This window comes from Halichoerus grypus, chromosome X, assembly GCF_964656455.1.
Source record: "Halichoerus grypus chromosome X, mHalGry1.hap1.1, whole genome shotgun sequence".
NCBI classification, from domain to species: domain Eukaryota; kingdom Metazoa; phylum Chordata; class Mammalia; order Carnivora; family Phocidae; genus Halichoerus; species Halichoerus grypus.
In genome coordinates this window covers 103,898,427-103,926,129 of record NC_135727.1, presented here as the reverse complement: position 1 = coordinate 103,926,129, position 27,703 = coordinate 103,898,427, and the positions used below count along the sequence as shown (strand labels likewise).

Sequence of the window (27,703 nt, the reverse complement as noted above, 5' to 3'; positions counted from 1 at the left end):
CATCAGCGTATTCTCTGTAGTTAAGAGTCCGTTTCTTGATTTCCTTCTCTGTCTCTCTCTCTCATATTTTTTCCCTTTGCTTGTTTGTTTTGTTTCTTAAATTCCACATGAGTGAAATCATATGGTATTTATCTTTCTTTGACTTGTTTCACTTAGCACAATACTCTCTAGCTTCATCCATGTCATTGCAAATGGCAAGATTTCATTTTTTTTTTTAAGATTTTATTTATTTATTTGACAGAGAGAGAGACAGCTAGAGAGGGAACACAAGCAGGGGGAGTGGGAGAGGGAGAAGCAGGCTTCCCGCTGAGCAGGGAGCCCGATGCGGGGCTCCATCCCAGGACCCTGGGATCATGACCTGAGCCGAAGGCAGACGCTTAACGACTGAGCCACCCAGGCGCCCCAAGATTTCATTCTTTTTTATGACTGAGTAATATTCCTGTGTGTGTGTGTGTGTGTGTGTGTGTGTGTGTGTGTGTATACCATATGTTCTTTATCCATTCATCAGTCGATGGACACTGGGCTCTTTCCATAGCTTGGATACTGTAAAGAATGCTGCTATAAACAGGGTTGCATATATCCCTTATTAGCATCTGTCTTAATAGGCCTCTATTTACCTGAATTTTTGGATAAACCAGAACTCCGCATTTCCTCTGTTAGATTCCTGATGGACCAAGATGGCCTGCTGAAAGATCTTAACTAGAAAGCTACACTTTTTTTTTTAATTTATTTGACAGAGAGAGACACAGCGAGAGAGGGAACACAAGCAGGGGGAGTGGGAGAGGGAGAAGCAGGCTTCCGGCAGAGCAGGGAGACCGATGCGGGGCTCCATCCCAGGACCCTGGGATCATGACCTGAGCCGAAGGCAGACGCCTAACGACTGAGTTACCCAGGCACCCCAGAAACCTACACTTTTAAGTTGAACTCTATACTGTGGTGGACTAAAGATAGCTGCAACATTTTTTGATACTCCTCCCATTGAAAAGGTAAAGTCTTTGTTTCCATGCTTTAATGTGAGTGGACTCTATGACTGCCTTGACAAATAGAATAGGCTAGAAGAAATGCTCTGTTGCTTCCCAGGGGCAGGCATTAAGAGAGTGGAAACTTACACTTCATGCCTTCTGTATCATTTACTCTTGGACCCTCAACTACCATGTGAGAAGTTCAACAACTCTAAGTCCACTCTGCTGGAGAGGCCACATGTAGGCACTAGGTCAGTGGTATTGAGCCAAATCTTCCAGTCAACCCCACTAAAGCACCAGACATGTGAGTGGAGCTGTTTCGGATTCTTCTGGCCAGCCACTTGACAGCTGGGTACCATTGCATGAGCACAGCTGATGTAACACGAAGTAGAAAAATCACCCCACTGACCTATGCCCAAATTCATGACTCACAGAAACATGAGATATAAATAGTGACTGCTGTTCTGAGCTAGTAAGTTTGGACTAATTTGTTATTATAGCAATAGATAACCAGAACATATGGCTTACTAAGAGTCCACTGTGATTGTTTTCATTCTTATTTATTTAATCAAATAATATAATTATATACTACATAATTAGATGAAATAGGAGTAGAAAATAAAGCAATGTGTTCTTTCTCTAAAACTCAACTGAATTTGTGGGACAAAATCAGTAAAAGTGAGCTGAAGAGGAAAGAAAAGGCCTTCCTGTGGGGGATATTATAAAATTAATAAAGGAATCTCCTCTCAGATTGTTTTGCAAATGTCTCCATGTTCTTTCTCCACTGCACAGGAACCAAAGTGTACAAGTCTCTAATCTGCACTCTAACTCCCTTAATTTTATGATGTCCTACTATCTGGTTGTAAAATCCCCATTCTCATTGCTGTTCCATGAACACATCAAACACACTCCCACCTTAGAGCCTTTTTTTCTAGTTGTTCACTCTCCCTGGAAGAGTTTCCCTACACAAGTCTAGCTCAGATCTCACCTACACAATGAAATCCACAGTGACACCTCATTTCATACTGTGTTTCAGGTCATGGAACTCCTCAACTCCCTTACTCGACTACTTGGAATTTCCATTGCACTTAGATCCTTGATACACGGCATAATTTATTAACATACCAACCATTACTGCCCTGACTGTGTGGAATAAGAGGGTTTCCATCCTGAAGTGGATCAAAAAAGAGGAACAGATAATTTTGAAGCTCAATTTCAGGACATCATATAAAACAGTGAACAAAACACTAAGGCTTTTAAACTACATTCAAGACTATTAAGAAGAACTCGAGGTTGTGAGCAAGGACAGTGACAGTGTGAGATCAACAAGCCTTTCTTGGCTATGCTGCAGTCTGGCATGGGATCCAATAAGCAAGGATGAAGTTCTATTCGGGTATTTCTGAAGGGATGGACGCAGCACTTCTAAATGGATACAGAGTTCATTTTTTCCGCTATACTCTTTCAGGTAACCCAAAGCTTTTTCCATCTGAAATACCTTAGTTATTACAAGTGTCTGGAGTCAGAGTTAGATGTGAATGCTGAAGTCAACAAGTATAAGGCAAAAAGTATATATTTCACTTTTACTCATGTCTCCAAAAATCCTATGCATTTTAGCTGCTGCTTTTTTTCCATGATGTATTTATTCTGAATATTGCTCCTGGTTTTTATTTTAGCTAAAGAAACTGATTACTTACATTTGCTATAAAATTCTAAAATGTGTTTTCTTTAAAAAAAATACAAAAAGAATTCCAAATATCCATGAAATCTGATAGTAAGAGATTTTATTTGGATATGGTAGATACCTAAATACCAAGGACAAAAGTCATGGTCTCTGCCCTCAGGAAGCTTATAGTCTATGAACTTGGATATAAAGGCTGTCTGGGATCAAATCCTAGCTCTATCCCTTAACTGTGGTATTAATCCAATTACTCAATTTTCTGAATCTCAATTTCCTTACCCATGAAAGGAAATTGTTAAGACCTCCCTTATAGTGTGTACTAATTAAATAAGAAAATCCAAAATAAGATTTCATTCTTTTTTATGGCTGAGTAATATTCCTGTGTGTGTGTGTGTGTGTGTGTGTGTGTGTGTGTATCTATATATCACATCTTCTTTATCCATTTATCAGTTGATGAACATGTGGGCTCTTTCCATAATTTGGCTATTGTTGATAATGTTGCTGTTAACATTGGGGTGCATGTATCCCTTCAAATTAATATATTTGTGTCCTTTGGGTAAATACCTTGTGAGCACTGGGTGTTGTATGTAAGTGTTGAATCAATAGATTCTACACCTGAAACTAATATTACACTGTATGTTAACTGCAATTTAAATAAAAACTTGAAAAAAATAAAGAAAAACCAAAACAAGCTCATGCATGGCATGTGGCCCATATTAAGACTTAAAAAAAGTAGCTAGCTATCACTATCTTTATTTTCCTGAAATGAAGTATTAATAAAAAAAGAAAGAGGGAGAGAATAAAACTGATAACCTTCAATTAAAAATATTTTTAACAATAGACCATGCTTTAAAATGATCAAAAATTTTAACATAATTTTTTAAAAAGTGATCAAATAGATTCACTACACTACTCACTATATGGTCCTTGCATTTGTATGGGATTTTTAAAAAAGTTTTATTATTAGACTTAGAAAATTAAAGGAATGAGAGAGTCATTACTTTTCCTAGCTTACTGATGAGAAAATGGTAGTAGTTTATTGAGAGCTACATGGGGGTTTTGATGGATTTTTTTTTTTTATAAAGGGAATGTTGCATTTATATTTAGTGTATGTTTGCATTTATGTATATATGCATACATTAAAGCACACTGAAATCCACTGAAGATTTTTATCTGTGGAATATACTAGTAATTCTCTGTAGGAGAGAGGTAACTGCACATACAGAAAACTATTACAATATATTGCTATAACACAGAGGAAGTTATTTCTGTTAAATATATGACCATTTTATGGTCATTCCCAATGTTAAAAGCTGCTTCATCCAACAATCATATTACCATTGTAACTCACCAGAAAACCTACTCTCTCTTTCCCTCAAATATATATAGTCATTTAAACCAAATGTACAGAAAAAAACAGTAGCATGTAGTTTAGGAACTAATGAAAATTTTAAAAGCAACAATCCCATTGAGAAGACAGAAGGTGGTACATTAGAAAAAAATTGCACATTATGGCAAGGGAAAATATTCAGCAGTTTTTAAAATTAGTTCCAAATTGTTTCAATTAACAAATGTAGATGGTGTCATATTCATTATGTACACTTGACTCTGATATAACCCTTTATGGTTATAAATCGTTTATATTTCAGAGAAAAGAATATGTGTTCAAAAATAACTGTATTTCTCACAAGGGACACTAAATTCTCCCTTTTTTAAATTAGTACCTTAATGCCATACAATTTTTCAAAAAGGAATGCAAAACTACAAAGTAAAAAAATATGTGAAAATATATAAAAATGGGGATACATGAATTGGCCTAATGGAGATATTCCTAAAAAGTATTTAAGAATAAAACTGAAATATATAATAAGGTAAAAACAAATACTAAGACAATTGTTTAAAGGGATTTTACTGAAAGCTGTGTGCCACATTAATACTCACTTCTTTACCTTCATTGTAAAATTAAATTTTGTCCGTCAATTTTGCATCAAGCAAGACTCACCTACACTCTTGATAATTTAAATTCACAGAAATCTTTAAAAAGTAGCATAGGTAATTTCTTTCATAATTTTAGGGGTGGGCAGAGGGAGAAGGAGAGAGAGAATCCCAAGCAGGCTGCAGGCTCAGCACAGAGCCTGATGCGGAGCTCAAACTCACAACCCTGAGATCGAGACCTGAGCCAAAACCAAGAGTTGGACGCTTAACCAACTGAGACACGAAGGTGCCCCAATTTCTTTCACTATTTTTTAAGATTTTATTTGTCAGAGAGAGAGAGAGAGAGAGCACAAGCAGGGGGAGGGGCAGGCAGAGGGAGAAGCAGGCCCCCCACTGAGCAAGGAGCCCCATGTGGGACTTGATCCCAGGACCCTGGGATCATCACCTGAGCTGAAGGCAGATGCTTAACTGACTGAGCCACCCTGGTGTCCCTCTTTCACTTTTAATAGGTGAAAAAGAACTGCAGAAAGGCCCCAAAATCTTTAGTACTAAATAGGTCACATGATGCAAAAAACGTGTCTAATCGATAAGAAGAAATGGTAATCTTGACATATACTGTTCCTTCCGGTTTATTCCTAAAGCCATAGCCAAGAAGTTGTTAAACTATCAGTTGTGTTTTCATTCAGTCTATTTCTTTCAAGCATTCCTATTTTAATAAATTAGGTTTCCTTTGAGGATTAGTAACTTTAGAAAAAAATACTTTACAAAACTCTAACAATCAGCAGCAATATTCAAAGTATGAGAACTTCTAAAGTAGGGATGTCTTCTAGTCTCTGAATTCACACCAAATCGGTGTACAAACAATAATCCTGAATCTTTCTACCCCTGCCCCCGCCACCACAAAGATGGAATGTTTCATACTGCTTTTGTTTTGTTTTATTTTTCCTTAGATGAGAAAACACCGAAATAAGGAGGCAAAAACGTGTTCTGTCTCCCTGGCTCCATTTTTGTTTTTCCTCTTAAATCTTGCTGCCAGTTATATTGACTTTTGTTTGTAGGAGTTTCTTTGTGTTTGTATTTGTTCCTTTATACAGAAGCTCCCTTCGTGGGGTCTTTTGCCAACTCATTATATTATCCTTTTAGAATATGGTCAAAGACAAGCCCATATTAAAATCCAATTTTCATTTCTAAGAAGATACTGGAATTGCTCACGCATAGTTTAAAAGGATATCTGTCCTCACCTTTCACTTATTAAAAGAAAGTGATAACAATGACATTCTTATTTTGAGTGATTTAATCACATTTTCTTATCCATGTGATTTTTGTCATCTAATTTAACAAAGTTATGAGAGACATGGCCTGATTACATATTATGTCCTCTTTCCAGAAGTACAATTCAGAAACTAACTTTGATTTTTGCTTTTTTTCTAAAATGCTCCCACAGATTCACCTACCTCTATCCTGCTTTATGGCTAATGACAATAATGTCAACTTTTCAATTATTTTAATGAGCATAACACTTCTGTCTGCTTTCCTCAAAAATGGAAGCTTTTATGATTTGGGAGGGCAAATATCTTGTGTTTATTTTTCTTTCTCCTTCTGTTGACCCAAGCTATTAATAATCTTCACAATACCAATCTAGGTTGCAATTTAGACTATGTTCATAAGCATTTCAAATCCAGACGCCTTCACAGGAGGCTCAGGCCTTAAAGAAATGCAGCCACTTGGAACCAGGGCTGCCTTCTGAGTCTTTGAGTCTCTGAAACATTAATTAAAATCCCTGGTAAATGAATATGCAGATAGGCTACCTATCTGCAAAGAATGATTAGCTACCAATGGCTGAATGCTTTATGATTTCTACTTTTTAATATAAGGGTTTTGGCAACATCAAGGCCTTAACCAAAGGAATGATAATGATAAAAACAAACAAACAGGGACACCTGGCTGGCTCAGTCAGTAGAGCATGTGACTCTTGATCTTGGGGTCATGAGTTCAAGCCCCATGTTGGGGATACAAACAAAAATAACAACCAAAAGGCAGAATCAGACCTATAAATCCAGAGAACAAAATGATAGTTGCCAGAGGGGAGGGGGTGGGGGAATGGGCAAAATGGCTGAAGGGGACTAGGAGATACAGACTTCCAGTTATGGAACGAATAAATCGTGGGAATAAAAGACACAGCATAGGGAATATAGTCAATGATACTGTAATAGCGATGTAGGGTGACAGATGGGAGCTACACTTGTGGTGAGCACAGCATAAGGTATAAACCTGTCAAATCACCATGTTGTACACCTGAAACTCATGTAACACTGTGTGTCAACTCTCCTCAAAAAAAAAGTGCTAAAAAACCCAGCAAGAGTCCATAGTGTTTTAGAAAGCACAGTCTACACACACACACACATCAAACTAAAAAGAATCCCTCTCATTTCTGAAAACGTCCAAAGAAATTGTCCACCTGAACATCAGTGGAAAAGGAATCCATTTCTTTTCATGCTCTTTTTCAGATGGAAGTTTTTCCTAACGGTCAGAAAACCTAAGGAGTATACTTACGTCACTGCCACAGCATGTACTGCTGACAAAGACTCCCCATCTCAAGACACACCTCCACCAGGGCTCAAATATTTTAGGGCTTTGGTAATTCAAAGATGAATAAAATGGGGTACCTATCTTCAAAGAATTTACAGAGAACATCCATGCATATGGTATATGCTAAACTAGATTAGAGAAGAGTTTCATTTGTCCTAAACAATGGCAGGAAGATTAATTGTGAGAGATGACACTGTAAAGATAATACTTTAAAGATCTGGAAGACTGCCAGATTTTAATAAAAGGGGGGGATGTGGAACAGAAGGATCGGTGCTTTAAGAAGAGGGGTAAATGTAAATAATATGGTCTTGGTGATGGGCAATTCTGCCTATTTTCATTTCTCTATTTAAAATATACCTATTTTTACCCCACAGTATAGCTTAATATGCCTTAATCTGCCTCTTCCAGCCCAAAGTCTAAATCATCAAACATACAATAAGAAATTTATTTAGATAAGGCTTTACTCTAAGTGCACAGAAGGCTACTGTGAGAAACTATATCAAACGCCTTCCTGGCACTGGCCTGATCTACCTACCAGAACTTTTGGGTACCATCAAGGATTTTTTTTTAAGGATTTTATTTATTTATTTGAGAGAGAGAGAGAGACAGAAACAGTGACAGAGAGCATGAATGGGAAGGAGACGGAGAAGCAGGCTCCCCACTGAGCAGGGAACCTGACATGGGGCTTGATCCCAGGACCCTGGGATCATGACCCGAGCCGAAGGCAGACGCTTAACTGACTGAGCCACCCAGGTGCCCCCTTTCAAGGAATTATTATATCCTTTTTAAAATCTTTTCAAATGATTACTTGAATAATGTGTTAGATGATAAAAGATACATAAAGCTGATATCCAATGGAAGAGTAGGTCTGGCAGTTAAAATTCTCTATAGATAAATTAATATTTAAATTCCTCTCTATGGTATATCTGATTCCTGGGGTGGCTATAATGTACTGGGTGTGTAAAACAACCATCATTTATTGCCTCACAGAACAATTCCACCCATGCCATCCTTGGGCCGACATGGTGAGCGTCTCTCACTTCCTCCTTTCAAACTCTACTTCCCCTCTAGTCAGGAGGCTAGAAATCCAAAATCAGGATTTTGGCCTGTTGGCAGGGCCATGTTCTCTCTGAAGGCTCAAGGGGAGAATCTGTTTCATGCCGTTCTCTTAGTTTCTGATATTGCCAACAATCCTTGGCTCGCTAGCAATTTCTTGGCTTGTAGATGCCCCACTCATGTTTCTACTTCTGTTTCACACGGCATTCTCCCTGTCTGTCTCCTTCTCTGTATCTCCTCTTGTCTTCTTATAAGGACACTAGTCATCGTGTTAGATTAAGGGACCACCAAATTCCAGTGCAACATCATCCTAATTCCACCTGCAACAACTCTATTTCCAAACAGTTCTGAAGAGAACATGAATTTGGGGAGGGGGTTCCTCTCCAACCCAGGACATACAAGAATGCAATCCTCAATGAACTGGCTCCTGTCAGTCTCTCAATTCTCAATTCAACCTCCTGCTCTTGCATCCGACTTAGCCGGCAAACAAAACAGAGCTAGTAAATGAAAAGCAATGCTTAGCTGATAAAAGGAGAGAGAGGCCAAAGAGTAAGTAGGCACGGATTTGTTGGACAGACAAGTCATATTGAGGTATAAAGCTCCAAAAGTACCCAGAAATCAACTATAATTCATTTAGCTCAAGCACAACCGTGGTAATAAAACGTCATTACCCTATGACCTCATGCAAAATGATGACCTATATATTTCTGTGCTGATCACTCAGAATGCTTGAGTATACAGGTAGAACATTCTACCTTTATTTCAGGTTCTAAATGCTCTGTAGTACATTAAGTATTTGCTTGCCTCGTGTAGCCTGCGGCTCTCCAGCCTTTCTGTTCAGCCCTGTGCCCACCCGAGGAGCCGGAGGGATTTTTAGAAAGCTCCCAATGAGAGGCCCATCAAGTGCAGCTTCATCACAAATTGCTGTGACTCTGGCTTTGAGTCAGATTCTTGCTTTGTTTCTTCGGACTCATTGTTTGACTTGTACTCCAGGAAGTTGCTTTCCTCTTCATCCTTCTCGGGCCCAAGCTCCTAACTGGAAAGAGTTCTTTTGACTCTCTGATCCTATCTTCCTAGACCAGCACTGTGACCCTCCATTGGCCATGCTCAGAATGAGTTGGGCGATAATCCATCATTTTGACACTTGGCTCTATTTCTTCACATTATCTACCAACCCAAGGTCCCAAGACCTTCACTTCCTGCTCCTGTTAATCAGGTACACCTACCTATTACCTGTTATGGAACACATCTGTTGGTGACAAAGGCAGCACAACCTCCCTCCTGTTGCTCAAACCTAGTGCTCCAGGACCCCAGGGAACTGCCCTACTCCTAGGCTAGCCAGTCTCTAGAACCTAGTCATCATTCATTTGGGCTGTACATAAACCAAACCCCATTTAAATCACATTAATCTCCCCACAACTCTCATTTCTCAATCAAACTGACATTTTAAATGTCAGATGAGTTATAGTATATCACTTGAGTGATCATGACAACATATTCCCTTCTATTTAGGAGATGAACTGGCTGCTTACATCAATATTTTTAAATACTGAAGGAAGCAAGTGTCAAAAGTATGTACATTAATGATGAATTTACTACTTCGATATCCCACAGGCCTAAAATATAGAAGTCACATTTCCAATAATGCTCAGCCTCCAGTAACTTATTATAACAGCCAAAATTGATAGCTAACATTCACTAGGTACCTACCATATATGAACAATTTTACAAATACTGTGTCATAAAATATGCATATCATTATTATTCTTCCCACTTCACAAACACAGGTTTAGTGAGGTTCTGTAAATTTTTTAGCATTACAACGAAAAATATCTGAGTCTCTCATTCAGAATAAGCAGCACCTTAGTGGGTACAGAGAATGTTTGTTTCCCTTGAAACTTCATAAGTTGAAACCAAATCCTCATGTGATGGTATTAGGAGGTGGGTGCTTTGGGAGATGATGAAGTCATGAGGGCAGACCCCTCATGAATGGGATTAGGATTTTTCTAAAAGGGACCCAACTGAACCCATCCCTCTTCCCACTATGTGAGGACCCTGAGAGAGAAGACAACTGTGAATTAAAAGCAGGTCCTCACCAGACACACTGAATCTGCTGGCACCTCGGTCTTGGACTTCCCAGCCTTCAGAACTCCAAGAAACACACTGCTATTGTTTTAAGCCAGGTGCTCTACAGTATTGCATGACAGCACCCCGAGTGGACCAAGAGAGTAGGTGTGCTCTACCTCCTTGCCACCCATTCTGGACCCCAGCTTTATAATTTTTAAAATAAAATCAACATCTTACCTCTATAGTTTTTAGGCTTTGCACTTTCAACTTCCCAGATTTCTTTCACATTTCTGCATGTGACAATGAGTCTGACCAACGATGGTCCCAAGCCTGCCATTAAGTGGATGCCGGCAAAGCAGTGGCTTCCACACACCTCCACAAAACACCTCTTTCATGGTGAGACTTAGCAGACCAGCTTCTCAGATTTTCACACAAACTGAACTTTTCCATCCATGCCATCTTGGGGCTGACGTGGTGAGTGTCTCTGACTTCCTCCTTTCAAACTCTATACTTTCTCAGCTCTAAAGCCCATATTAAATCCTATTATTCCCAGTGTATCTGAAAGGTCTTTTATGTTTTGACTGAGTCTTTTACTTTGCATTCCTGAATTTTTTTTTACTTCTATGCATGTCCCCTTCATAATCTTCTTGATTAAAACGACAACAGGCCAACCTCTAGACGATATAGCACCTTTGAAAAAGTAAAAGAAAGTCATCCACTAGGGTAGACTCAGCCACCAGGACCAGTCGGGACAGGGACAATGCCTTTATGTGAAAGAAGGCTCTACTTCCTCAGGGCAGACACAGCCCCATGCCAGGGAGCATAGCTTGGGTGCCTTTATGAAAGGCTGGATTTCAGCCTCACCTACCCCGCCTCACACTGCCTGGGCCAAACATGCCTGGGCATTAAAAAATAGCACAATGGTACATGACATCCTGAAATGCATTCCACTAAAATAAATAAATAACTTGGGTAAGGCAAAGGTGAATTCAAGAAATCTATTATTAAAAAGCCAAAAAAAGATTCTCAAGTCCTCCAGTGATCTTAGATGGTAACGTCTGAAGAAGACACTGAATATAATACCAATATTTGACCCCATTTATCAAGGGTAAATGTGATTCTTTCAAAGGAATTTTGCTAGATATCAAGAACTTACTATCTCTGTAAAATCTACATGATAACATTTGTCTTGCCTGGCCAGTGACAATCCACTGAAGTCATAGAGACAGTAGATTTTTAGCAAACTTTAATGTGGTATAATAAAATTTAAAGACAAAACTAAGAGTTTTTACACTTTTTTTCATATTGAGATTTGAGCAATATAAATGAATTAAATTCCCAACCTTGGTGCTAAAGATTCTCTTTTATTCTAATAATCACTCTGAAATTTTATAACAGATTTGATATTACAGAGCTCTTTGCATTGGCGTAAGATTTTATTGCTTACAGAGCATTTCACATACCTCATTGAATATTTAAGCAAAACATTAGAGGGAAAATTACTGACCCCATTTTATGGATGAAAATTTGAGTCTCAGTGTACTCAAATGACCTTTCTTTCTTTTTTTTTTTTAAAGAACTTTATTAGAAGTTGTAGATAACTCACTCCAACCAAAAGCAATTTCTTTCCTTTTTTTTAAAAAAAGATTTTTATTTATTTATTTGAGAGAGCAAGCATGAGCAGGGGAAGGGGCAGAAGGAGAAGCAGGCTCCCCACTGAGCAGGGAGCCCCACGTGGCACTCAATCCCAGGACCCTGGGATCATGACCTCAGCCGAAGGCAGATGCTTAATTGACTGAGCCACCCAGGTGCCCCTTAAATAACCTTTCTAAGAGCAATATAGGACTTTTGATTTTATCAAAAAACCCTGTGACTGACTTCATTTATTGAGCTCTGCTCTAAGGGCATTCCCAAAACATATATCCTTCCCAAGATAGCCTTTAATCTCTCATCGCCAGATGATACAATTCCTCCTTCCCATATCACAAAACCTATCCTGGACTCTATATCTGCCACTAAGACGTCCGAGCCTGGACAGAATTTACCTTATAAAGCTCTGGCATTTATTTCTCTTCTTTTGTCATTTTTACCAAATTATATTACTTTTGCTTCCATAAGTTAGCAACATTTAACCTACTCCTGGAACACTGCCCAAACTGCCCTGAAGTTATGCAGTGACTAAGTTATTTCCCATTCATATTTCCAAAATTAATCTCTCATCATGGAATAATTAGAGCTAGAAATGAGCCTTGACACACTACATCTTTGGACGAGGAGTGTGGACGTAAGTGACTTGGGCTGTAAGAGGCAAAAAGGGAAGCCATTGGGGGAGAGCAACTTTGGCAGAAACACTTCTAGAGTGTGAGGCTCTGTAAGTTCAAATCACACAGCTACAATCTGCTAGATTTGTGATTTGTAAATTGCAAAAGTTATATTCCTTTTCGTTAAGAGATTAGTACTGAAAACTACCTGTCACACAAGGTTTTATAGAAAGTCCAATAATATAACTATGTGAAAATGCTCTGAAATTATCAAGTGCCATTCAAATATCAAATATCAGGCACCTGGGTGGCTCAGTTGGTTAAGCGACTGCCTTCGGCTCAGGTCATGATCCTGGAGTCCCTGGATCGAGTCCCGCATCAGGCTCCCTGCTCGGCAGGGAGTCTGCTTCTCCCTCTGACCCTCCCCCTTCTCATGTGCTCTCTCTTTCATTCTCTCTCTCTCAAATAAATAAATAAAATCTTAAAAAAAAAAACAAATATCAAATATCATTTTAACCATCAGCTTATGAGCAAATGATTAGGGACCGAGACTGCCAAACACATACTTAAATCAATGCAATAGAGGCTTTAGACTATAGCCAAGACATTATTCAATCATGTGTTTTTAAAAGATTTTTTTATTTTATTTTTTAAGTGATCTCTACACCCAATGTGGGGCTCAAACTCACAACCCCGAGATCAAGAGTCACGTGCTCTACTGACTGAGCCAGCCAAACACCCTTCAATCATGTTTTAAGAAGAGTAATCTTACAGGATACTCTGAAAGGGAAAGAAAGATTAGTAAGAAAATGGAGATGAAGTCCTAGAGGAGGGTAATAGCCATTAAAACACGAACAAAGGGAACGGATGTCAGTAACATGTCAAATGCAGATTGGATAGGAATTGACAGTAAAAAGAAGGAAAAACATTCGAAACTTACTCCAAGATTCTGGGCCCCAGGGACTGGAAGAGTCAGGACTACTGTTAGAATAGTGGGAGCAAGTCAGAAAAAAATTCAAGAATCAGAAAGCAAACAAATGTTGTTTGGTTTTGGGTATTTTCAAAGCCACAACCTAAAAGAGACAGACTGTTCTTTGCTGAATCAATCTAAGTCACTATCAGCCCTGTTTATATGTTCTTTTGGGCATTTTCACATTCTCACTCATTTAACTTACTGTAAAATTTTCATTGCTTTAAATTTGTGTAAGAAATTCATGTCATGTGTTTGTGCTCCAAAAATTTTTAGTACCCTAATAAGAAGTTTTACTGCTCCTGAGAATGACCTACAATATCATGTGATCATTTCTTGTATTAGTCTAGCAACAGCATAATCTGTTGATTGAAGTTGGACATTTTAAAATTCTCCAATAATTAAACTGAAGGGAAGCCCACTTCTGCTGCAAGTCTGCAGTGCACGGTATGCAAATAGACCTTCCCAGCTTCCCTTGGCTTCACTTAATATAGATTCAAAAACATACACAAGTTGGCTCAGTCGGTTAAGCATCTGCCTTCCGCTCAGGTTATGATCCCAGGGTCTGGGGATCCAGCCCCACAGCAGGCTCTCTGTTCGGTGGGGAGCCTGCTTCTCTCTCTCCCTCTGCTGCTTCCCCTGCTTGTGCTCTCTCTCTCTCTCTCTCTCTCTCGGTCTCTCTCAAATAAATAAAATCTTAAAAAATATATATATATGCAATTTCAAAAGGAACCCTTAGCATGTCCATCTTCACATAAAACATTGTGATATGTCAGGCCAGTAACAAATATGAAAATGATGGAATAAGATCCTCATAGAATAGATATTTATAGGATGCCTCTTCAGTAAAGAGGCCATTTAAAAAGACACCAAGTTTTAGGAGAAATGTGCTCAGGATTGTATTGCCCCCCCTTACTCATAAAGATAAGGTGATCATGTAACTTACAGAGTGATGTATTGAAAGTTAAAAGAAAAGTTCTTCAAGGTAAACACATTCTAAACTTCCAAAGTACAAACAAAGTGCAAATCAACCCACTCATGTGTTTTCCAAGATAAAAACTTAGAAAGTTGTCAGGTTCTTGTGAGCCTCTGCTACCCACAGACAGTATGTTGCTAAATGTTGTGAGTTCTTTTTTGTTGTATTGCATGCCTTAATAACTTTCCTCCCTTCACTTGCCAAAATGAAACCCATATGCTTTTTCCCCCCACAGGATTCTCCAGCAAAGACTGTAGCTACTATTCCTGCTTATTTTTATATATTGAGTTTTCGTACAATAATTCCAAGGTCACTTTGTCTCGAAATTTGCAAATTGTTAGAGACCAAGCCTGGTCCATGCCCTCAAAGAGTGTTTAATTAGTTGAAGTTAAGACAGAATATTCCACACACAAAAAAAGTTGACAGAATATACACAAAGTAAATTTTTCACAAAAAGTTGATGAAAACATGTGCCAAATTCATGTGTGGCTTGTGATCATGTTTCATCATTTTGCCATATATACGGAAATTTAAAAAAATTAAATATACCTATTACTTAATTTTGAAAAACTCGTCCATTTTTAAGCTCTATACTATTTTTGGAAACTTTACAACTTAAGTATTTTTTACTTGCTAAGGATAGGACTCTTTAATTGAAATCATCATTCTTGATGCTTAACCAATTTAAAGATCAAGAAATTCACCTTGAGATTATCAATAATAAACATACATGATAAAATCCAGTGATCCAGTAGTTCATGAACACCCTGATTTATTTTCTAAGAACAGATAACCAGAGTTATAGAAGTACCATATATCTTTATTTTCAGGGTATCAACTCTTTTCAAGGGTAATTATTGGTACACTATTTTCACAGTATACCTTTCAACCAGGTACCAAAAAATGCAGTATAGATCAGAAAATAAGAGGCCTGATTAATAACTTCCAGGGCTGAAATGCAAACCTTAAGTGCTGAAACACGTTCTAGCACAACAGGGTCCACAGACAATTCAGTGATCCTGCCTTCTTTCTTCTCCTGGCCTGCCAGCAAGCACGGCTTATAGATCACTGCACTCGCCTACTGAGTCCAGATGGGACCTTCTCATCATTGCAGTCTAAGGAGATACCACCAATTAATTAGAGTTGGCACTTGAGGTTATCCTCTGCTCTCTTTTTCTCTTTTTTTTCTTGTTGGCACCCAGACCTAGCTAAATTAAAAACTTATTAAACATCTCTGTCATGTGACATTAAGAAATTTCAAGACGTGATTGCTTAAATTTGCAGATTTGGAACTAGAAGGGAATTAAGCCCAGGGACTGAATTTACATTTGATTAGTAGTGTATAGTTCCCTACTTCATCCTAGTGAACTCGCTGGCTTTACTAAGTAATTCTTAAGACAACATGTCCTTACCATTCTGACAAACCCACAGAACTTCTGCTCCTTCCTCCTACATGTCAGTATGGGTTTCAGCACTCCATGGGAAGAAACACAATTTTCTTTCTCTAGTCTGAGTTCATAATTGGAAGTGGGAATAAGAAGTGAGAGCGAAAATCCCTTCAACTTCTGCAGCAGACACAGATCACCTCTCATTTCTGTCTAGTTTAAGCACATTCAATAAACAAGAACATCCATCAAAGACTATTTCTGTAGCCTGAGGAAATGTGGAGAGTGCATGGGAACAATGCTAGCCTTCTTTTTCTAGCACTTTTTTGAGAATCCACAACTATCTTTAGAAAGTATGATTTATAACTATTAATTAAACAGTGAATAACTCCAACTATTCCACCTGACTTCGAGATGGACGCATTAGAATATAAACAAGAAAAAGAAGTATGAATAAAATGCATTTTAGAGAAAGTTCGGCAATGAAGTATTTCTCAACTGACAGACACCATAGAATCACAATTTCATCTATGTGTTTTTTTTTTTTTACCCCAGTTACTCTAGGTACTTATGTATAAAAACATATTAAAATAGATACCAGAGTGCAGTATGGTGACTATAGTTAACAATACTGTATTGCATATTGGCAAGTTGCTAAGAGAGTAGATCTTAAAAGTTCTTGTCATGGGGTGCCTGGGTGGCTCAGTCGAAGCATCTGCCTTCAGCTCAGGTCATGATCCTGGAGTCCCTGGATGGAGTCCTGCATCGGGCTCCCTGCTCAGTGGGGAGTCTGCTTCTCCCTCTGCCCTTCACCCTGCTCTCTCTCTCAAAAAAAAAAGTTCTTGGGGCGCCTGGGTGGCTCAGTCGCTAAGCGTCTGCCTTCGGCTCAGGTCATGATCCCGGGGTCCGGGGATTGAGCCCCGCATCGGGCTCCCTGCTCCGCGGGAAGCCTGCTTCTCCCTCTCCCACTCCCCCTGCTGTGTTCCCTCTCTTGCTGTGTCTCTCTCTGTCAAATAAATAAATAAAATCTTTAAAAAAAAAAAAGTTCTTGTCACAAAAAATTTTAACTATATATGCCAATGGATGCTACTGTGGTGATTGTGTTTCATCTTTTTGCCATATATTATAAATACTGAATCGTTATGTTGTGTACCTGAAACTAACACAACATGCTATGTCAATTACATGTCAATAAAAAAATAGGTACCAGACCAGGAGAAGTAGTAAACAAAGGGGCAAAGAAAAGATTTTGCAATGACCAATGCTAGTTGTTCAGACAAAATAGAATGAAGGTGGTCGCAGCCTCAGAAGAAAACAAAGGCATCAAGTGAAAAGAGTAATGAAAAGAAAACATACAGGATGGGATGACTTGGTGTTAAAAGCCAAGCCAAAAAAGCTGTATAGAGCAGAAACTGAGGATAAGGCAAACTCTGAAGTTTTGATGTATAGGAAGAGAGGAAGGTAACTGAAAGTGACTAATGGTGTTGTTTTAGCAACAGAAGAGGAGATTGAGGGCAGCTCTCTGAACTGATTGGAAAGGATGAGGCAGGGATGAAAGTGCTCAGTGTGGGAACTGGGAGATGGGAAGATACAGGGAGACCAGGCCAGGAGAGATCACAGTGGTGAAGTCCAGATTTTTAAAATATGATGGAGTGATTGATAGAGATGGGATAGTAGTCTGGATGTTAGAAGGAAACATATCTCAACATTATCATTCTCAGTCATCACTGAGAAAGGGAAAGGAATAATTTAACAGGAAAGATAAGTTTGCAGGAAATTAAAAGTGAAATAAGATACATGAGAAGATGTGAGAAAGAGATCAACAGAGAGTTTTTCTTTAAAAAACACAAGTAAATTTTAGAGATATTTCTATTCCCAAAGAGTAATCAAGACTATTAAATAAATTAAAACTTCTCTTAAAAAAAACACAGCACAATTTCCCATATGCAGATGAATTCAATAAAGAAAATACTTGATTTCTAAGTTGTGAACATATGGATTGATGTTGATTTATAGCATTTTCAGGTCACTATTCTATTACATATTTCAGTGAAATTACTTCCTATCTTTTTCTGGTATTATGGAATGTGCATCCAGAAAAAGCATGCATCCTAGTTTGTACATTTAGATCTACTTTTAAATAAATTTCCTTTTTCTATGATTTTTGCTCTCTTCAGTTCAAATGTATTATAGTGAAAAGAACTTTGGACTGGAAGTCTTGGTTGGGCTTTATTTCTGAGTATGTGTGTACACACACACACACACACACACACACACACTGGGTAGACATGGATGGGTCGTTGAAACTAGGTTGCCTTTTACTATTCTATCAAATAAAAAGATTACTTTCTACCTAAGTCAATTTAGAAGATTATCAAAGGAATATTAGCACATTTGAAAGTGGTTTAAAGTAGAAAAAGCACCATCAACCTCCATCCATCATTCACTGATTTGCTTATCCATTCCACAAATTAAGTACCCACTACAGACCAGGTATTGTCTGTGCTCTGGGATTACATGTGTGAATGAGACTAATACTGTTCATGCTCTCCCATTATGTATTTATATTATTAACAAATTATCTATTTCTGAGAGGTCCTGAGCATTCTCACTGTGGTAGGAAACAATGCTTGAATAATTTTTGCTGAAGAACATTAAAACACATGCTAGTGGAAGCTGAGGGACAATCCAAATCATTGTCTTTTGTTCAGTTTATTTTTCTGTTGTTATTGATTTTTTTTTGTTTCAAGTTTTTATTTAAATTCCAGTTAGTTAACATATAGTGTAATATTCATTTCAGGAGTAGAATTTATATTTATAACACTCAGGGCTCATCACAAGTGCCCTCCTTAAAACCCATCACCCATTTAACCCATCCACCTGCCCACCTCCCCTCCAGCTCCGTTGCTATTCTTCGATGATTTTAATGTAAATAAAATTTAATGTAAATAAAATACTTCAGGTCTTCCTCATTGCACAACTTTGGGGAGCACTGTTCATATAGAATGTGATATGAACGGCGTGCCCTTGAATTTGTACACTAAGTAGTACCACTTCAATTTATCTTCTCCAGTTTGATTAATAACACTTTGAAGCATTTTAAATGTGTGTTTTAAAACAAATTCAGACTTACAAGACAGTTTCAGAAATTAAATCACGTATTCCCATATACCCTTCACCCAGAAACTTTTTTTTTAACTTCCTCCGAAATATAATTTCTGTTTTGTCTGTATTTGAGGGCCAAGTTCTACTCAGAAGAACAACTGTATAATGAAAACCTGTTTAAATGTGTTTGGCATACAAAAGTAATTTTGGGAAAAGTTTGAGTATAGAGAAATAAGATGGCTTAATTATTACATTTATCTTTAAGCATGGGGGACCAAAACTTCTCATAGAAATACCATGTATGGAAATAGCAGAGCCAAAGAATTAAAAGCTTGGACTTGGGAACAAGATGGCTCAGGGTCAGTTTCCATTTACTACTCTGAGTTGTGTGACCTTGAGCGTGTTCATTAATCATCCAGTGTCTTAATTTCCTTGTCCATAAAGTGAGAATAATATTGTGTATCTTTCAGGAAACAAACTGAGTGTTGCTGGAGTGGTGGGGGGTAGGAGGGATGGGGCGGCTGGGTAATAGACATTGGGGAGGATATGTACTATGGTGAGCGCTGTGAATTGTGCAAGACTGTTGAATCACAGATCTGTACCTCTGAAACAAATAATACATTATATGTTAAAAAAAAAAGAAGAAGAAGAAGAAGATAGCAGGAGGGGAAGAATGAAGGGGGGGAAATCGGAGGGGGAGAAGAACCATGAGAGACGATGGACTCTGAGGGTTCTAGAGGGGAGGGGGTGGGAGGATGGGTTAGCCTGGTGATGGGTATTAAAGAGGGCATGTTTTGCATGGAGCACTGGGTGTTATACGCAAATAATGAATCATGGAACACTACATCAAAAACTAATGGTGTAATGTATGGTGATTAACATAATAATAAAAAAATTAAAAATTGTGTATCTTTTAAAGGTTTTGTGAGAATTAAATGAGTTAATATTTACAAAATGCTTAGAATAGTGTCTGGCACTAAGTAAGCACCATTAATGGTTTGATATAAATAATTTGACAGGAAAACCAACAACACTCTTTCTGTTTTGTAATATAAGACCATGGCTACATCTAAACTCTAAAATAATGAGAAATATTGGTGGAAAAGGGAGTGCGGCACATATGTAAGTGTAGTTAGGTGTTTATTTTATTTCTAAGTTTCCAGGTTTCTATACAATGTAGTGAAATGAAACTGATTAAATGAGGCTTATCTTTAAAGGCAAACATACATAAAATGCAGCAGTTACTGTCATTATGTAATATACAGAAGTAACTTTATTCACTGTTTGTTTTTTAACATCACAAGGGACTTTGGGATCCTACAATACTGCCCAGTCTTAATTCTGACCTTCATTTTTACTTTATGGTATTGGGACTACAGATAAAAGTGCTCAGGTGTTTTGTTAATCTGTAGATCATAAGCCAGGTTCTGAACACTGGTTTTCAAATTAAAATCCTAGAAAATTCTTGATATATAGATTCTTATAAACTCAAATTCAGATAATTTAGATCTTAAGATAAATTTAAACTCACTATGTTTGGAAACATCAAGGTAAGTAGACATGTTGGGGAGACAGAAACCCCATGAGTGCTCTTGGGGAAGAACAGAAGAGGTAAACGAAAGTTAGAAATGGACATTGGAAAACAAAAAAGGTAGACCAGCAGAAATTATCAAACTTGCCAGCAAAGAGTTATGGGATCAAGGCCAGTACACACTGAGATATACTGATGAGGCCTGAATGGGGATTAGCCAGCATTACCGATGGGAAGGACTTTTGAGGCTAATAGAAACGAAATGAATAGTGTTAAAAAGAAAAAAGAATAGGACCCAAATGGATTCATTGGTGCTAAGCCCACATCACCAAACCACAGCTTAATACCTAACTCATTTGCACTTTCAGTGTGCCCCAGGAAGACAGTCTTAACTAGTCAGTCTAAAATTTTCTGGTCAGTACCAATGAGGTAATCTGCCACACAGACCTTTCCATCCCCCAAATGAAGATGAGGTAATCTGCTCTTTCCTCACCCCTTTCCCTCTTCTGCCTATAAAAGTCTGCCATTTTGTACAGCTCCTTGGTGCTCCTTTCTACTTCCCAGTTGGGGAGCTGCCCGATTCATGAATCAACCAATAAAGCCAACTAGATCCTTAAATTTTGATTGGTTGAATTTTTGTTGTTTAACAGTAGAAAGGCATGAAGGATACAAGTAGATCTCTAAATGAAATACAACCAATTTTAGGACTGAGAATTTCAAATAAAAGACAGTATAGAAAAAGGGTTATTACATGAGCAATAAAACTGGCAGAGAATACATCAAGGCCTGAATATTTTTGAATTTCCAAATAAGACCTTTTTCAACTCTCTATAAGATAGTAAACTTTCTCAGCCTCTATTGATTCTAGTGCATTCACAGAAGGTTTCTGCACATTTGTTTTCATCTGATCCACCTTTAACCGTATCGGAGCCTCCTAATTACGTAAATGCTTATAGTATCTAATGAACAGAAAAACCAAATCACTGTTCATAACATTTCAACTGAACTCAAGCTTACTTAAAGCTCTCTCAGAATTCTAAATGCTGTACATTTACAAAAATCAATGGCTAGAAAATGTAACTGTCAAGAAAAACTGCTTTAGTTACTATTTATTGGAGTAAATTTACTGGACACTAAGGCCACTGGAACAATACAAGGGCTCTCTATGCCCTAGAGCTACCAATTTATTGATGGGGTTAACAATCTTTGGATGACAGCTTACTTTTCTTCTGAATCCAGTCTAAGGATCCCATTAAATATATTTCTGAACAACACTGAAAATGCCTACATGAAAGTATAAACCAATTTCAAGTGTTTGAGTTAAAGGACTAAACAAAGACAGACACTTCCTTCCAGGCAATGTCCAGACATCGAAATTAAAGATTGACGCCAATTGTCAAGATTTAACAGGTTAGGGAATCCGACTTGAATTGTAATGTCTACTGGCTTAAAATCTGACTCAATATTTTCTCAGAATATTTCACCCACCAGATGGTTTATTTGCTACTGGTTATTTACCAATTACTGTCATATGTGCCAATGAGAAATAAACTCTTGATGAACTCAGAGTCTAGGGCAAGAGTGAGAAAAGCCGTCAATAGGGCCAAGTACAGAGAAGGGTCTCTGAACAGATCTCCATGTAACCAATGTCTACTTAGCTAATTTGCTAGATTAACAAACACTCTGCATTTCTTCTAGAAATGCACACTGGCTAATCCTTTCCTTAAGGTAAAATGGATTATTGTAGATAATACTCAACTCCCTGGTAGGCACACAGGTTCTGCTCCCACTAGGTGAGTAGGTACCCAAGTCAAGTTAATTAAGCCAGCTATAATTATTTCTAGAGTTATATAAATTAAGTAAAGATTCTCAACTGACAAACCCTAAGTTCTATAAAGACAAGGGCCTTGTAATCTCCAAGTAACTAGAATAGATTCTACTCAGTATTTATTGCTTAAATGAATATAATTACAAAAATTCATTTACATAAAAACTAAATTGAGCATTTTAAAATTTGATTAAAAAGGCTTTAGTTCTCTATGCAGATTGCTTCAGAGGTTTCTTTATTTTTATTAATTTTTTTTTTAATTTGAGCATAGTTGACAGTGTTACATTAGTTTCTGGTGTACAACATAGTGATTCCATATCTCTAAATGCTATCCTCTGCTCACCACAAGTGTAGTTCCCATCTGTCACCATACAACACTATTACAGAATCACTGACTATATTCCCTATGCTGTGCCTTTTATTCTCATGATTTACTCAGTCCATAACCGGAAGCCCATGCCTCCCACTCCCCTTCACCCACTGTGCTCATCCCCCCATCGTCCTCCCCACCAGCAACTATCAGTTTGCTCTCTGTATTTACAGGTCTGATGCTGCTTTTTAACAGGTGTCTTTTCATTCTCATTCAAATATAAAGAAGCTGAAACTGGAAATTATATTTTAGACTAGCTCTGGCCAATAAAAATGTAATGCAAGCTCTGTATGTAATTTTAAAATTTCAAATCCCTACACTAAAAATCTAAAGAAGGTGAAATTAAATTTAGTAATATATTTTATTTAACTTAATATATCCAAAATATTATATTTCAAGATGTAATCAATATAAAATTATTAATGAGATATTTCTTGTTATTTTTCATACTGAGTCTTCAAAATCCAGGACAAATTTTACATTTACAGCACAGTCCAATTCATGTGCTCGGTAGCCACACATAGCATGAGTCTACTATATTGGCAACACCAGAAAGAGACAATGCGATTCTAATTGATGTATAGAAAGAGAAAAATGACCTCATTCTCATTTGTGAATTTCTGTATTAGGTGTGAAGTCTAGGTCGCAGGACATATTTAAAAACTTTCTTTTCCTTTTAAAGTTTCTATTTAAATTTAAAAACATTTCAAGAAAGAATTTTTATTACATCTAGACTCATTGTGAGAGTGCCTTATCTATGGCCTTCTCCTTCATAAACCTGTTTCTTTTTAAATCCCATTAGAAAAGTAAAACTTACTACAGATATTTGGGAATACAGCAGAATAAGATGTAGAGAAAAACATCAGTAGTTTCAGTAACCAAGTAACCCATTAGTTTGCTGAACTTTCGTAACTTGTTGATGGCAAAGTTACTTTCCCTGGGGAAGTCAGATGAGGATACCATGAGCTTATTAAGAAATATTCTAGGACAATATAAGAAAACAAGGAATCATCATTTTGTCTTTCCCCATATTTGAGATAAAGTATTCTTTCACAGAATTTAGCATCTTTGAACACTACAGCATAAGTTTTTTCTATACTTCAACTTTATTTTATTTATTTATAAAATAATTTTTAATTGTTGCAGAAGTACATTTTGTCTTGCCTATGGATGTCTAATTGCTCCAGCACCATTTGTTAAAGATGGTGTCCTCCCTCCACTGAAATGATTTTGCTCCTTTGTCAAAAATCATTAGGGAATATTGTCGTGAGCCTATTTCTGGGTTCTTTATTCTGTTCCATTGATCTGTATGTCTATCCTCCAGCAATATCACACAGTCTTGATTACTGTGGCTATATAAGAAGTCTTAATAACAGGTCATGTGATTTCATCTACTTTATTCTTCTTTTTCAATTTTTTTAACCTATTCTAGGGCCTACAAATTTCCATATAAATTTTAGAATAAACTTGTGCATGCCTTCAAATAACCTTGTTGGGTTTTAATAGTAACTGTATTAAACTTATAGATCAAATTTAGAAGAAATGACATATAAAATATGCATTCTAATCCATGAACAAGGTATGTCTCTCTATTTCTTTAGGTCTTTGATTTCTTTTATTATTATTTAGTACATCTCTTCATATAAATTCTAAATATGTTTTGTTTTATGCATGCCTATGTAATTCATTTTCTTTGGAGTTACTGTAAATGGTTTTATGTGTTAAATTTTGGTTTCTGTGTATTCATTTTAGTATATAGAAGTACCACAGATTTCTGTATTGGTAAAAATCTGGCAAAATTGTTGCAAATTTCTGTGTAAATATTTGGAGTAATACTATAATGAATTCCTTTTTGAGGAGTTTTCTAGTTACAAATCCATTTTTTTAATGGTTATAAGGTTATTCAGATTGTGTATTTCATTGTGCTTGAATTCTATAGTTTTGGGTTTCAAAAAACTGATCTACTTCTAAATAAAATTGTTGCCTAAAGTTGTTCATAGTATTCCCTTATTAACCTTTTAATGACTGCAGGATCTGTAGTTTCATTCCTGATATTATAGTGGTCTGTGACTCCATCTTTTAATTTTTCTCAATCTTTCTAGAGTTTTAACAGTGATACTGATTTTTTTGTGTGAAAAACCCGAGGTGTTTCAGGAAAATCCTATCTTTAAAGAAGTGCCAGGATTCAGTTAAGTCAAGAAAATGGATAGAAATCTTTGAAGAAATGAAGACTGTGCAAGTTTATATTTAAGGCATCAAAGTGCACATTAGTGGATCCCTTCCCTAATGAGTCACAGTTCTCCAGATTTTATTGCATAAGCTTAACAAATTTAATGATACTGAAATAACTTCTGTAATTTTGGAAAACCCAGACCAGATGGATTGAGTACTTTCTCTTTAAACTATCTCTCTCAGATGTTGAAGTGCCTCAAAATGGAAATACAACAGATGAGACCTGCTTACTGGGGAAGAGGAAATGGTAGGGGACTTCATTTTGACCTGCTCTCTTGTCTGAAACCTCTGGGGATTTAAGGGAGAAGTAGATGCAAGATATGTCTTAGTTTTAATGTTAATGCTATGGTACAGCTGGGACTTGTCCTACATTTACTGAGAACTCTAATTTACGAGAACTAGATCCCAGGATTTTGAAAGCAGATTTGAGACCTCTAAAGCTATTTCTTTTGCAGTTTTTTTTTTTTTTTTTCACTTCTGGTTACAGTCTGTAATATTGTCCTGGTTCTTTTTTAAAATCTACTCATAGGTTATTCTTAAACCCTTGAAATCAATTCCTTCTATGGATGTGATCATGCATCCCCATATGGAACCCCCAAATCCCTATTTTGTACTTTTAGTAAATCATACAATATAATTAAGAAGCAAATTATGTAATTTTCTGCTGTACTTTATCAAATCAGAAGACTCAGATACACTGTTTTTGATAGAGATTTGGATTTTTTTCCCACAAAACATAAGAAGAAGTAAACACATATATGAAGGAAGAAATGACAGAAGCTGGTGCGGGAATAAAATAACATTTACATAGTACCTTATTATATTGTAGGTGATACACTATATAGCAACCAAAAACAAGTAACAGAAAGAACGTGGAACAAAGGCGAAGAGTGCTTTGGTCCTCTCCATTCCAGGACCACCACCCCTAGGTATACCTATAAAACTCTGGTCTCTCAAACAGCCTAAAAGTGTCAATTTTCATGAAATAAAACACTACTGAGAGAGATTATACTCCCAAGGTAGTATCAGTTAAGATCTTATTGTCCATCTAACACATTAGCAGTATTTCCCAAGCACTAAAAACATGTTTGTCTACAGTTGACTATGTGTCTACCAAAGGGACTTAATCACATAATATTAAATAGTACACACACTTGCATGCAAACTAATTTTTTTTCAAGAATGAATAGAATTGGGGCGCCTGGGTGGCTCAGTCGTTAAGCGTCTGCCTTCGGCTCAGGTCATGATCTCAGGGTCCTGGGATCGAGCCCCGCATCGGGCTCCCTGCTCAGCAGGGAGTCTGCTTCTCCCTCTCCCACTCCCCCTGCTTGTGTTCCCTCTCTCGCTGTCTCTCTCTGTCAAATAAATAAATAAAATCTTAAAAAAAAAAAAAAAAAAGAATGAATAGAATAATTTTTTTTAAAGAGGAAGGATAAAGTGCCTGAATGTATATATATTTAGGTACTTGCCATAGGGTAGAATTGATCAACATCATTCTTCAAAGGCATAAAAACTTAATTTACTTAGAAGGGACTTTAGAGGTTATAAACTGAAATATCAGACTTAACAAATATTATTTTTTTAAAAAAATAGGAAAAACTCAAGATTTAGTAAAGCCCCATGTCATTATTAGTAAAACCATGTCCATTAGTCCCAAACTTTATTTCAACACACTATTTTTTCTGTAATTCAGTCTATAAGTCAACTTACAGTTTTCTATAACTTAGTCTCTAAGTTTACTTAGAGACAAAGCTTTTAACTTGAAGTCCAGAGGTCTACTCATCTCCTAAATTCTAAGCAAAAATTTTATGTGTATATACCATTATCTGGAGTATGGACTCAGGGCTCACGTTTGATTTTTAAAAGGATCCACGATTACCTACCAGTTAAAAACCACTAATTCAGTTTTAAATTTAGATATACTTAGAGATTGGCCAAAATGGCTATAATATTTAAGTATTATGATCAGAAAGGTAGTTGTTTGTGTTTCATGTCCCCAAGTCTGTGACTTGATGAACAGAAACCTTTATGATGTTTTGCACCAAAAAAACAAAACAAAACAAAACAAAACACATGCAACACAGATAACGGAAAAGAATGCAAAATTACAGTTTAAAATATCTTCTCAATGGTAGAATATGTGCATTCATTTCTTTTGCTTCTTTTAGACATTAAAGTGCATAATCTTATCTCACCAACAGTAGTCCATTCACACCGGCTTAATAGAATATCAGCTGAGAATGATGAGCTTGATGGAATGATTTCATGGTTAGATACTGGAATTCTCAGAAGAACTTGGCAGTCAAATATTCCAAAGAGTAAAGAAAAAGTCATGATTTATCATAGTCTATTTAGGTTGCTATTTTATGCCTAATACTACAGTAGGTTCAGATGACTCTTATTGTTTGTTTTACAATTCAGCAACAACTGCTGAGTGTTTCACCTACAAAGTGCTAAAAATTCACCACACTGTGTTAGAAAATAAGAAGGGCAGAAGAAGAGGAGCAGTGATGATGAATAATAATTAGCTCCTATTTCTAAGGACTTGAAAATCTGGTTGCGGAATAAGCTCCACATAGAAAAATGACTGTACATATATAACAGGCTCAGTAACTACAAAAAATTACATTTTGAATTGGGAGTGGAGGACTGACAGCAGTCCTCTCGGCTGCCAATCATGGGGAGAAAGAACCGGAGCAAAGACATCTCGCTCTTCTCAAGGGGACTGCTAACTGTTTGGAGAATCACCTGTCAGGAG

At 37.1% G+C, this 27,703-nt stretch overlaps 1 protein-coding gene and 1 long non-coding RNA gene across 13 annotated transcripts in view; one reads left to right on the top strand and one right to left on the bottom strand.

The window, feature by feature from the left end:
* Positions 1-27,703, bottom strand: part of DMD (dystrophin) — a 2,185,421-nt gene that overhangs the window by 1,985,890 nt on the left and 171,828 nt on the right. The gene's annotated exons all lie outside the window — the stretch shown is intronic.
* LOC144380418 (uncharacterized) overlaps positions 1-27,703 on the top strand; it is a 64,753-nt gene that overhangs the window by 32,011 nt on the left and 5,039 nt on the right. For 3 of the 4 annotated variants that reach the window (XR_013444551.1, XR_013444550.1, XR_013444548.1), the window contains one exon: positions 25,129-25,192. The exons of the other annotated variant lie outside the window; for it this stretch is intronic. This is a non-coding gene — a long non-coding RNA (uncharacterized LOC144380418). The remainder of the gene's footprint in view (positions 1-25,128; positions 25,193-27,703) is intronic. 4 annotated transcript variants of the gene reach the window in all.